Source organism: Saccoglossus kowalevskii, chromosome 1, assembly GCF_978046115.1.
Source record: "Saccoglossus kowalevskii chromosome 1, keSacKowa6.1, whole genome shotgun sequence".
NCBI lineage: Eukaryota > Metazoa > Hemichordata > Enteropneusta > Harrimaniidae > Saccoglossus > Saccoglossus kowalevskii.
The window spans coordinates 9512143-9526096 of NC_140641.1; positions in this window are offsets into that span (position 1 = coordinate 9512143).

A 13954-nucleotide genomic window follows, 5' to 3' on the forward strand; every position below is an offset into this window, starting at 1 on the left:
AATACGCACTTGGCCACGCACCATAAACAGTCAAATAAAGTAGTCATAATCAGCAGCTGTCAGTCAGTAACAGCATTCACGATTCATTCAGTGCTGACATTAGACATTTTAGCCGATCACATTCGACTACGAACATCGCTCATAGCATACAACTTAATATAACAATTTACCATATTTGTAAGATATCGAGGTAATTCAACGGTAATTCAATATTTGTTTTCCTTAATTACTTCACGACGCTAGCTTCTTCAATAACTAAATTTGCTTTTGTGGACGATGTTGTGGAATGTTGCAAAACATAAATATTATTTGGATCAAACGTTGTGGAATTTTTAGCTGCGAGAAAGGGATCGACTATGTCAACACATCTATGTTTGGTTTGAAAGAGAACAAAATATATTGCTTATTTTTAAGTGTGCTACTATGAAATCGCTTACCCGACATCTAAATTATAAAAAGACGCTCAGCAAAGCGGTGTTTTTGTCGGCGATTTTGTCAAAGAGAATTGATAAAATGTTGTAAAACAGAGTTGGATGAAATATGGGACCGTCACCATTCTCAGCGAAGACGATAGCCGAGAAACATAATGTCACGGTGCAATCGTTCATCAGCGCAACGACGACTATTGAGACTGTGTTTGTGTAGTCATAGTATACTTTACTTCGTTTTTCTCAGACGCGCTATCAGCGCGCGATGCAAATATAATTCCGTCACTGAACGCAAACGTTCACAAAGCGCGAAACGTACTTTTTTGCCAATTCGGGTTATTATCTTTCATTTAATTATTAAAACAAACGGGAATGTATAATATTAAGGTCATCACGAGAATTCTCAAAGTATGCACTTATGCTGTACGGTAACGCATCGACCTCCGCTACGGTCGTCGGTATCTGGCTGGCCCGACTGTCAACACAAAGCATCCAAATAAAATTGAAAAGGCAGTAATCAGTTGACTGTCGCAATAGAGAACTACGAAACCGCAGCTGCCTTCGTGCATAGGCGCAGCTACATATGTGCATATTTTTTTTCGTAATAATTTCACAATATTCTCATTTAACCTACATACAGAATGTTACCATAGTGAAAAGCATTGGGAAGTTGTTTTGATATATATACGCATTGCTGAGACGCACTGTGAGATGCTGTAGATGAAATGGTGTTGTAATATCTGCAGAAAGATAACTAACACCATATGTTCAAATGAAATTGATGCGGTAAATTAAAACTACACGGCGCATACTAAGGTACAGAGCCTAAGTGATTAGAAACTTGCCATGCAGTAACATGTTCATCATACAGATGTTTAATATGTTTTCTTATAATTAGTCAGAAATGAAGTGAACACGCATGGTTTGAGTTTGTGATTCTCTTCTCGCAAACCATGATGTAGTTATGGTCTTGTTTCTTTCCTCTAATTTGCCGGAGGATAGGTTTCTATGCGCACTACAGTATGCCTGGCAAGCGAGTGATTGGTTGATTTACTCAAAATAGAACTTACATAACAATAGAACTTCGAAGCCCGCGTTATCGAGTTATTAGTTCATGTGAGAGTAATGGCGTTAGACGAAATGTTGGATCAGTGATACATTCTGCTTTTAAAGTTTTGTGGAATAATGTAAATGTAATGTAGATGTACTAGTTACACGCCATGGGTTTCACGGGTACCTATTGGTGAAATCATTAATAGAATAATATGTGCACAAACTGGATATCATATCTATATTTAATTTCTTCACAGATTTGACATGTATTGAATAAATGGAGAAAACCGTAAGTGATTAATAGCGGCATACATGAGTGTTGTAAACAAATATTTAACTGCGCCGCAATCGACGAATTGCACATGCTTCCCCTTCACGATTGTATGCACAATTGTGTTACCGTACATTATTAATGGTATTTGTAACGGTTGGTCAAGAACCAAATAAAAAAATCTTAATTATTGGGACAACTATAGCGGTTATCGGTGCCCATAGCTAGCATAATACGTTCATGCATAACTTCTGTGCAAACCCAATCATAGAAATGCAGGTGAATCAGATTGAGAGAGAATATCATTCTGACAAGCCTGGCAGTGCAGACCTTGCCTCTCTCTTAGTGATGAACAGCAGATATGTATAAACGGCGTCATTGAAAAACATGACAGCCTAATGATTTACATCACAACAATGAGCCCAGCATTAGTATGCAACATATAATCATAGCAATCCTTACTATGCTGGACATTATTTATTACATTCAGTTTAATTTTTCAAAATGCTAGCTTAGGCGTGAGATATGTGGTAGATTAGATGCTATATATTATCATAGAGAACTATTAATAATAGACTAGTAATTGGATCTGTTATGCATGTTATGCATCAAGTTATATTCTATTGAGTATCCGGTAATAGGCTTTGGGGAACATTGTCAAATGTTTTTACCTCAAAACTGGTCAAACATTCACACGAATCTACACACATACACAGGCAAACAGATAGGGTAACCACAATGACTTCCATTCTTTGTAGTTACCCCATCTGTCTGTCGGCCTCTCTCCCTGTCTGTCAAAAAATATGGTCGGATTTGATGAAACTTGGTATATAGATACTCGGGAATAATTGTTAACCGTGCATATTAATGATCTCATTTGCATGCTAATTTTCACTGATCTTCAAGAACCGTTCAAAATATTTCAACTTGAAATATAAGTGCCCTGGAATACTCTACAGGCCATTTTTTGTTAATATCTGTGTATATAAACTGTCTAATTTGCATAAAAGAACAATAACAACTTCATCAGATTTCGATGAAGCAGGATCCATTGAAGTGATTAGTTTAGGTTTGTAACTGCATATGTTACTGCATAAGTACCATAAGTCAGATTTTAAGGAAACTTTGTAAATATATTCTCAACAGCAGTGATTAGTTTAGGGTTGGCAATGACATTGCATATTGATTACCTGATTCGCATAAATTAGAAAATTCAATTTAAACTAAACCTGTTGCACAAGTCAAATATTGCTGGTGTTCCTTTTGTTTCAATGAGATGTTTTTGTGGGTATTATAAACTTTGATATTGCACTGTTTTCACATTAAGTGTTGAATAAATTTAAAGTATTCCCTATTTTTGGCTCCCATGTGTGTAAAGCACACAGTGTAGGTAATGAGTTCGGTGTGCCTGTGTTCCACCAATATCTATAGAACACCTGAACGATATATGTTACACACGTACTTTAGGATAATGCACATACCTGATTAGATTATGGTGCTTTATCCATGCATATTCCGTATCTAATTTGCATAATTATTTTCTATTTTTGGCATTTCTTATCAGATATGGTTGAAACTTATAGATGCATTAGAATATCAACCAGACAACATACCATTATAATAATTATCTATGAATATTATTTAGCTAATTTGCATATCATTTTTTGATTTTGGGGGTATTTTTGCCAAATTATTATGTCGTTATGTAAGTAGATGTGCTAAGATACTAAAATTTTAATGAATTTAGATACATTGTCGCATTTTCCTTATTGGGAAGTGCAAATATATTATTACTATCAATCAGTAAATACATATCAATATATGCAAATGAGGATGCAATTTTCATTGTATCCAAAGCAGTAATGAAATGCACATATCTTACAGAACTGCAGTATGTTCGGCTTATCAGTCCAGGTCAAGACAAAAGTGCGAATCAATTTGTCATTTACGTATATTATTAAATAATCAGTATAAATAACTCAGAGGCAGAGGACGTAGAACCACAACAATGTACAATATTGTTATGTTTCCTGTCATGACAAGTAATGAAGGGCAAAGGTATCAGAATTAAAGGTGTTTGAATAACTGATTTAACTATTTAACTATTTAAATAACTGATTGATAGTTTGTATAGTTATATATATGTTTCTCGGTTATTTGGTTGATTTAGTTGAAAGGGGCAATAGTAGTATTAATATCCAAAGCACTGTGTGCTTATGTACAACGTGTACATTTTGCTGTATATGAATAACATGTTTACTCTAAAATGTTTATATGCACTTGTCTGAAAAGTTAATACAGAATGTTGATATTGTTAAAGGAGCAATAATTTGTAGGTTTTGAAGTTTTTTGAAGGCTACTTGCAAACAGATTGTCTAATTTATCTGATATTTGTGCATTGATACACATTAAACAAATATAAATTCAAATCAAAGAAAGCATGGAGGCATGAAGTACAAATAAGTAATACTGTATTTACTAGTTTCATTGAAATTTGATGAATGAGTGGTACCTCAAGTTATCTGTCAATAATATACACGGATTTCAATCAAACACTAATCAAGTCTGTGCATTATCCAATCTATGTATCATGTTCTATTGAAATTGCTTGAATAGTACATGAGAAAATTGTAAAGGCTTAACATTGGTTAATTAATGATTTGGGGTTGAGTACAGTCTTCTTTTAGGCGATGTATTTGCCTCAGTTCACTGTCTTCTGGATCCAATTCTCTTAATATCTCCTTCAGCCTATGTAAACCCCTGAAAAAGAAGTGCCTAATTAAATCCTCTTCACCTTCCTCGTTGATGTGCGTAACATCTTCATCATCTAATAAATCAGGTGATTCCGTGTTCTGATATTTAGACGCCTTGGTGAATACAGTATATATAGCGTTACCACCACGGGGGGGGGGGGATAAAATGTTACTTATATCTCATTTACTTCGTAACCAGACGAAGAAGATTTTTTTTAATTTTGTAATTCAAATATGTTGTTAAAGATAGAGTAGAAAACAGGAAGGTAAAAAGGAATTAGATTGGTGCGGATAAATCAGTTTTTTTTTAAAAAGAACAAAAGCCAAACATAAATAAAAGAAAATTGCATATTCTAGTTATGCAAATAAGAAACAATTAACAAACTTATTGAAAATCTAAGTTCTGAGAAAGTTGAGATATTGGAAGAGCATTATGGAAAACTACTCGCTAAAAAAGAGGTTAAGAATGGTTAGTGATAAGAGTAAACCAAGTAATATTTGAGAAACCATATGTAGCAAACACCATACTACAAACACTTTGTAATTCGTTTTAGAAAGCGTTTATTTTTCATTTATAACGAAAATAACGTTTGATATTCAATCTGAATTGTTAACTTTGACCTTACTTATACATATTGTACTACTTAAATACATGATACATAATATTTAAATATAGTTATTTATAGCTCCACAGCTATCCTTGCACACCATCTTTGATTTCGGAATTGGGGTCAAAGTTTGCAGAAAACACCTACATTGTTTTCGTATTCTACATTTGAAAACTATCATAAATCAATATTAACAACTTTTAACAATCACCGCACACATTTTACCTGCATACTTTAAATACTTTAAATACTCCTTCAGTTACAAATATAACTACAAATATAACTAAGCTAATATATTCGTATGCTGCAATCAATATTAACAATGCTTAGATTGCTATGTTATTCAACATAAAGAAAGATTATGGCCACAGGTACCCTATGACGTAACAACCTTGCTCAGAATGACAATGAATTTATTCATATAATACAAAAGTTTTCGAAATCTGTCATTGTATTTGTATAATGCAAGGTAATAGTAACATGTATTGATATACATGCATGTAAAATATACATATGAAAGATGGGCGTCCAAAGTGATAATGAAGTGATGCTTTACAACCAAACATTTCAAAACTACCGAATGATGGAATATGACGTCAATGCAAATCATTCATATGTCGTATGCTGATTCCCTTCATACTGTACATATGATTGACGGTAATTGGAATAATCAGCTTCTACATTGTATCTTTGAAGTTGATGTACAGGTTTTAGGAGATGGGAATTAAAACACTGAAATAAGTTTCTACCTTGTTTATACTTAAAAATACTAAGAATAGTTACAATAAATTTAATTGCAGAACTATAGCTAGTAAAAGTGGACTTGGCCTTATGCTTTTAAGTAAAAACGAAACTAAGTGCTGTCCATACTAACTGCAATCCGTAGTTTCTGATTGGTTAATATTAGTAAGAATATGAACTGCTCATACTGAAAATAAAACAAAAGCAATTGCGTTAATTTTCTGATTTTTCAAATCTGGTAATCTGGTACATAAAATAAAATAAAAATAAAATAAAATATTGAGTTAGACTATTATTATGAGGATTCTGCCTTTATTTTATTAGTTACTCTAAATACCCACATTTACACGTAATACAAGAAAGCAAACATCTACTCACCCGAACAATCCGATTCATCTTCTGCCGAAGAACAGTCGGTAATACCGTCACAGTGCCAATAAATTGGTATACATTGACCAGAATTACATGTAAACTCATCATTATTACAACCTGTTTGAAAAAAACGCAATGCATTACGGGGCGAATAAATATAGTAAGGACAAGTTTAAGTTATTCCTAATGAGAAGAATTCTGATTTTAGTTATACAAAATACCCATACAAATCCCTTGTTTGCGTGTGATACGACAGAGTGGACATACTAAATATTGAGTAACTCACAATTCAACTCATCTTCTCCAAAAGAACAGTCATTAAAACCATTACATATCAAGGATGATCCTATACATGAACCAGTATTACATGTAAATGGATCCACAGTACAGCCACCTATTAGAAACAAATCATTATAAGGTTATATTGTTTGTACTGAGCTGCACGATATCCATTCAGAGCCCATTACTTCATTGAACTTGCTTGTTTTCAAATTTGTAATTTTGTATTGGATGAAATTATTATCCATGGTTCATAATATGTTAATTTGTGTTCTACGTTGATTGGTCTCATTTACTGTGCAGATAAAATTATATAACTTAGCGTGCCTCATTTTAAAGTTTCCCGGCATGTTATATCATTTTTACTCAGATTATTAAAAAATATATAAATATATTTTTATTCTATTAATGCCATGCTAATGTCTCAAGCTGGGCGTTGTTATTATATGACGTTGTTAGTTGAGAATTTGCCAATCCTCAAAATCTTGGATAAAATACAATCGGAGTTACAGGCACGTATGCGAATATATGAACATGAAACATTATTCGAACTCAAGAGTCGTAGAATGCGATTATCAGACTAACTACTAGTTAGGCTAGAGCTCATTGTTTTGTAAAATGCATCCTGAAATGCCGTGCAATAAGTGCGTATTTATAGCGACTATACACAGTTCAACGAAATACAACACAGTGTTATGTTACAATTATGCTAACTAGTACGAACAGTAGTACATTCTATAGTCAGATACCATATATAGAAGGTGCATATGTATTATATATCACATACATTCGGGGTCGCCCATAAGGTCGGGACAGTCACAGATGACAAATATAGAAAAGGTAAGATTGAGTTAGTACAACCAACAAATTTTCAGGGCAAATAAATGAAGTGGTGGGTAAGAAGAAGTTAGGTTATTTATAATGAGAACAATTATGCCTTATGTTGAACAAAATACTTATACATCTTCCTTAATTGCGTGGGAAAAATGAACATGTACTCACCAGAACAATCCGATTCATCTTCTGCCGAAGAACAGTCGGTAATACCGTCACAGAGCCAATGAATTGTTATGCATTGACCAGAATTACATGTAAACTCATTATCATTACATCCGCCTGTTTGAAAAACAAACGCAATGAATTATTGGGCGAATAAATATAGAAAAGGTATGGTTAAGTTATTCCTAACGAGAAGGATTCTGATTTTAGTTACACAAGTTTCCCGGCATGTTATATCATTGTTACTCAGATTATTTAAAAAAATATAAATAATTTTCCCTTCTATTAATGCCATGCTAATGTCTCGAGCTGGAAGTTATTATTATATGACGTTGTTAGTTAAAAAAATTGCCAATCCCCAAAATCTTGGATAAAATACAATCGGAGTTACAGGTACATATGCGAATATATGAACATGACATTTGATTCAAACTCACGAGACGTAATACAAATGACAGACGAACTCCCAGTTAGGCTAGAACTCATTATTATATAAAGTGCATCCTGAAATAGCGTGTAATAAGTGCATATTTATAGCGACTATACACAGTTCAACGAAATACAACACAGTGTAATGTTACAATTATGCTAACTAGTGCCAACAGTAGTACATTCTATAGTCAGATACCATATATATCATATGTATTATATATCACATACATTCGGGGTCGCCCATAAGGTCGGGACAGTCACAGATGAAGTCATGTGCAAAACAATCTCCATTGCTGCAGCCAAACTCTGGGTAGCAACTGGTGTAAGGTACGCCTAAGTGTAAAAAACAAATAAATATTGTTAAATTGAGTTGAGTCTCTGAAGTCATCTTGTAAGTGTGGACAAATGTTACTTACTGAGGCAATGCTCTTCATCTTCGTTGGAGGGACAATCGTTATCAATTGAATCACACAGGCTGTCTGTATTAATACACGTGCCATCACTGCATTCGTATTGTGGATAACATGGACCTATAAGTGGAAAAAAATACTTTGTGTATCGCATGTGCACGGTCCAAAATATTGGGGACTGTATTGGGTCAATATACGCTTCTTTAAATCGCCGAGTTTAACATGTGCATTTAAGTGTGATGCTTACAATGTGCTTCATCGCTTTGGTGATATTATACCAATTACATGAATAGAATACACAGAACCTAAACAAAGATCTAAAAGACATAGCTCATATTCCTCTTTCCAAAAAAACATAGCGTACCCAATTTTTATAGTTGGTTACACATAAATACTTACAGTGCAGTCATGCAATCCTCGTTGCTACCACTGGTGGATGGTTCTCCGGGAATCCAATTACTATATTCTAAATCACTACCATCAACGTGTCTCCATGAGCCTTCATTTTCTAGATCATTTGGACCCATAAAAATTGTTGGAAACACTAAACACCAACATTAAAACTTTAGTATCAAACACATAGAAGAGCCTGGCACTCGTTATTATTTTAAATATGTTTTTTCTTCTGATCTCACACAAATTCTGATCGTGTCTGGTACAAAGGATCTCACACAAGTTATAACCTCGTCCTGCGCAAAGTACCCCACATAAAGTATGAGTATGTTGTTTACAACATAACTCAAACACAATAAACAGTCTTGTATCGGGCAAACGTGTACAACCGACCTCACATATCGCGTCGTATGCATAGGACCACACAAACGTTATAAGTATGATTTGTACAAAGGACCACATATTGTATATTGTGTAGGCTATATATATGTTTTATAAAAACAACTGATAGTTGACATGGCACAGCTGAACAATACTATGGTCTGTATTCTGTATCTAAAAAAATAACTTGGTTTATGAGTGTGTTATGTACATAAGACCGCACAACACTATGAGTGCATCCCATGCAAGCAGAGAACCTATAAAAACACACAATCACAAAAACCTAATTACCTATGCTGCCAAAATATTTCTGGAGGAAGTAGTGTCCATCGTTTTGTTCCATCCGATTAAAAGGATCGAATAAAGTTTTGCCAAGATTTCCACAATATGCTGATGCATCGACATAGTTCATAGCCTCAGGAACATATTCGTACTTGATGGTATCTATGGTTAACAAACCAAATGTTTACATTATATATATTCAGAGTGAAAACTACATATCTTTACACAAAGTGACGTAACTTGCACTAATTACCTCCGGTGACTTTTTCAATGCTTTCCAATCACCTAAAAATACCTAATTAGAGATTGGTAACGTCTCAGTATGTACTCGTTGATCTGCGCAACAGTCAAAGTCGCCTTCTTTGTTTATAAGAGAGCCATATATCTCGCGAGTGCGTGGAGCGACGACTACCGCCCTTTAATCCTAAATAGTACTAAACCCGATATACCTATACATAGGGCAACAATACATACTCACTTCTACATGAATTAAACAGAGTGCACGTAGCACCTGGTTGAGTTCCCCATGGACCACCATAAATCAGTCCAGATTCAGGAACAGTAAACATCCGTATGCAAATGTACTGATAATGTTGGCATTGATAGTCTGTCAGGTCAACCCCGTCTGCTATGATGCTGAAAAAAATGGTTGTGTCGCTTACTATATCCACATTGTCGCTTGATACGACGGACGCAAATACGTCTGACAACAATGCATTATTCATGTTGCCCTGGGGGTCATCAACATTAGAGTTTACCAGTTCCGGTAGCCATTGTTGAAAATTCGGCATTCACAATAAATGAATTGTCAACATATCCCATAGTTACATCAACATTAGTACTATCCAATACCAACGGATCTTGGTTGTCTGGGGTAACTTGAACTACAAAATAAAATGGGAAATATGTTATTCAGGTGTCGGTATCAACTAAAGATTATTCACAGTATATTATGTATTGTTTGACGTCGTTCACCATTGGTTTTCATCAATATTCAAACATAGTCAATCCCTTTTGTATATTTATTATAATTTCGAGAACGGGCTATTTTGACACAGACACCGAACATCCACAATTTGTGTCCATGTCAATCATTCAAAATTTGCTGAATTCACATCTATCCTCTGTGGTTTACAAAATTAATGGGGTAAAAACAATCTTCCGAAATTTTGAAGACAAACCATACTGTAGTACTGGTAAACAGCTGATAGTTTGCAACTTGACATCATATGGGTTAACTTAGATTAAAAGGAAAAATAAAAACAAATATAAAAGCAATGCCTTCTTCATTCCAGCTCGGTGTTCAACAACTTGACTTACTCAAGTGAGGAATGGTGCAGTCCAAAATACAGTTGAGCAATTATGGGCCTTGTGTGGTGCTAGTATTATTTGGGGGTTGGAAATCCGTCGACTGAATGAGAGGGAGATATATTGACCTCTTCTTACGCATGAAGTGTTCAAGAGAAATGAGAACATTCTCTATGTATGGCACACATAATGAATGATTCTTAGCAATAATCACGTGACATTGATGCCATTCAAGATCATCTATATGAAGGCTTGAATAGTACATATATATCATTGGAATATAATCACTAAATTTAGGATTGTTAATTGAATAGTATATGCGAATGTGAAATGAAAGGATTTAAATGTTATGTATAAATTCAACTTCATACACATGTATTGCAAATTACACAGATAAGACATTACCTTGACATTGTCCATCCAATTGCGTACAACTGGTTTCATAAGCAATTTCATTTGCCCACGTCCATTCATACGGTAACATTCCTACCACAGGTGACATGTCAACACAAACGTGTGTATAATCTTCACAGCTCAGATCATTTAAACTGAAATCACTAAAAATTACTCCCAATAGTTCAAAATTATGATTGACATTGATATATACCATGATAGTTGATGGCAAGGATACAGTGCTTGGTATACGCGCTTCTTCTGAATCGGATGCTAAATAAAGTGACGTCTGGAAAACAAACTCTGTTTCACCTTCGAAGGCAGCTGTTTCTTGGTCGGTTACTATACTGATATCTAAAGTGAAAGTTTTATCGGAGCCCATTATCATATTGAGATCGTTTCCTGTAGCGACCATTAGATCAATAGAAGATGCAGTAATTTGATCTAAATAGAAACAAGAAAGTTTTGAATTATTTTTTGACTTTGTGTTTGTTTAGTCAGGTTTTTAGGAGTTAAAAAGTATAAACATTCATTCTCGTTTTAGTATAACAGTTATCATAATATTGATATAATTGGGAATGCAGCACACACCAAGTAAATGTAAATGCGGCAGACACTGAATTTTACGCCCAATGAAATGTCAATAGCCATTCACTGAGTTGAATCTGTGAGCGTAGGTTGGGAATATATGAACTCTTGGATAGATTAAAGATATGGACAAATACCCAGTACTGTAAAATAAACAGTATGCCTACTTCTTTAAAAATGCTGCAAATCTTTGGGCAATGTAAACACTAACATAATTAACCATAGTTACCAGCTTGCAACTAAGATGCAAATTTTGCTATTTATTCAAAGCCGAAACAAAGAATTATTTAGTATGTTTTTGATATTTCTGACAAAACGTGTTAATATTATTCTACGTATTCAGCTAACATAACAAAATATAAATGCATCTCCATAGATGGTTGTATTTTTGAAAGCATTTAACTACAAATACACCAACTGATAGCACAAATCTCATACATGTACGAGTACTTACTATAATTAACAATACAAATTACCGACTTACTTTGACATGTTACAACAGGAAGACAATCAGTAATGACGACATCTGCAACCGACCATATCCAAGGGGAGTCGCTTCTCGGGCCAACATCAACACACAAGTAGAGATTTTGAGCACAGCCCATTCCTGTGAGGTCGTAATTTACACTGATATTCGCGAGATTGATAAAAGCTCCTGGTGCCATCATGATCATATCACTTGGCAATTCCTGGATTGGTGATTTTGATGAAATATATTCTCCAAACTCGTCAGAGAAGTAAAGGGACACGGAAAACAGAGAGTCTGCAACATCACTGTAAGATTGCGATTCGTTGCTGATCCCGATGTCAATATCAAATACTATAGTTTCTATACTATAGTTTCACTGCTAGAGTTATGTACCTGGTAGGTCAGACCATATGCTGCAAGTCATCGGCATCGATTGGGTCTATTTGACAGAATAAAGAGGTAAAATTAATTTACGTCTCATAGAGGGAGGTATATGTTATTTGCGTTAATGGGATATATTTACACTTACATTGACACATTCCGAGGTCAATACACGCTGTCTTGAATTCTTCGTCAGATTTCCATTGCCAGATAGTATCTTCTACTGGTCTGATTTCTACACAGATCTCACTGTAATGGTTGCACACCAGCTCTCCGAAGTCCATTTCTACTGGTTGAATATCTAGAGCGATGATGACATCATCATCAAATGTTACTTCATCGCCAAGGATAGATCCTATTAATCGATGGTTTAGTACGTCGCTATTCTCCTCTTGTAACTTGGCTGTGCCAGGGTCTACATCATCCATTTTGAGGAACACTTCAACTGCAAATAACGCAGATGCAGGTCCACTAACAGCGTCACTACTGGAGCTAATATGTATATCAATGTGCAATTGAAATACCTTGAGCCACCAAAGTACTATGTCAAGAGTGGCGTGTGGCTGACTTGACAGCTCTACATTTGCCGACACCAATGCTGAAAGCAGAAAATACCAGAATATTAAAATAAGTAATTAACTAACTAATGATGTTTATTGTAACTCATTTCTTGTTTCTCATGATTTCTATGGTCAGCAAAACAGTGAACGCGATGACGGTAAATAGGGGAGGGGGAACAAATTGTGTGGTTTCCTTATTCTCAGCGATATCCCGACAACAATTGGCGAATAACGTATAATGGGAGGAGTTCAACAACACAATTCGATTACCTGTGCCAGTCGATTGAGAACCAATAATTCCTGAAGAAAACAAAATAAATACGTATAAACACATAAAATGCATTGGTTCAGTAATACCAAAAGATGTAGAAAATTACAATGAATTTATATATTTGTTTTATTATTATGTGTTATTACTATGTAAATATTCAGTTAGAACATATTATAGAATATTAATATATATTATAATATTAATAATGGTTATATTGGATCATATGTGCTTAACGATTAATGGCAAATTTGAATTGTACTAATCATGTTCTACATCAGTCTATTAAATTAACTGAGTAATCGCTTATAATATACAAATTATGCTAATATTTATAGTTACAAAATTACATCACGTGATACTCACCAAAATATGATCCAATGCCACCACCTCCAAGAACGGATACAGTTAATACTGTTGCTAAGATAACACCCAGCCTTTTTCTACTTCCACTGCTCACGACAGTCTGAGAAATGCATCGTATAAATATGTAGCACATATGAATACAGAACATACAAGTCTAATTACAGTGATTAGTGACTAAGCACAAGTGTTTGATTCTGTTTAATGTATTTGGACATATAA